The 339-nt window shown below is 41.3% G+C and overlaps 1 long non-coding RNA gene across 1 annotated transcript; it reads left to right on the forward strand.

Annotated features, from left to right (window-relative positions):
- Positions 1-33: 33 nt before the first annotated feature.
- On the forward strand, positions 34-291 carry LOC104775403. Its single transcript, XR_765891.2, has 2 exons — positions 34-129; positions 205-291. It is a non-coding gene; the product is annotated as an uncharacterized LOC104775403 (long non-coding RNA).
- Positions 292-339: the final 48 nt, after the last annotated feature.

Here is a 339-nt window from a genome sequence, read left to right on the forward strand (position 1 = left end):
CTTTTTATCAAATTCATCGTCTGTGATCTAAACAGCAGCTTTGTTTGGCTCTGCTAGGCACGTCACAATGGCCAAAATTATGTCTTTGCTCTGTTGACTGGTTACCGTGACCCTCCTGCTGGAATTTCGGTATATTCGCATCACTTGTATTTTTACAACTTCAAATTGTTGGATTTTAAAATTGATCCTGTGACAATGGTACAGATCAGAGAGGGGTTACACTACAATCCCTATTTCCCTGGTGGAGCAATTGCTATGCCAAAGATGCTTAATGATGAAGCTGTGGAATATGAAGATGGAACCCCTGCAACAGAAGCACAGGTTAGTTTTCCTCTGCTT

The sequence above is a fragment of the Camelina sativa genome, unplaced genomic scaffold (genome assembly GCF_000633955.1).
Source record: "Camelina sativa cultivar DH55 unplaced genomic scaffold, Cs unpScaffold13695, whole genome shotgun sequence".
Classification (NCBI taxonomy): domain Eukaryota; kingdom Viridiplantae; phylum Streptophyta; class Magnoliopsida; order Brassicales; family Brassicaceae; genus Camelina; species Camelina sativa.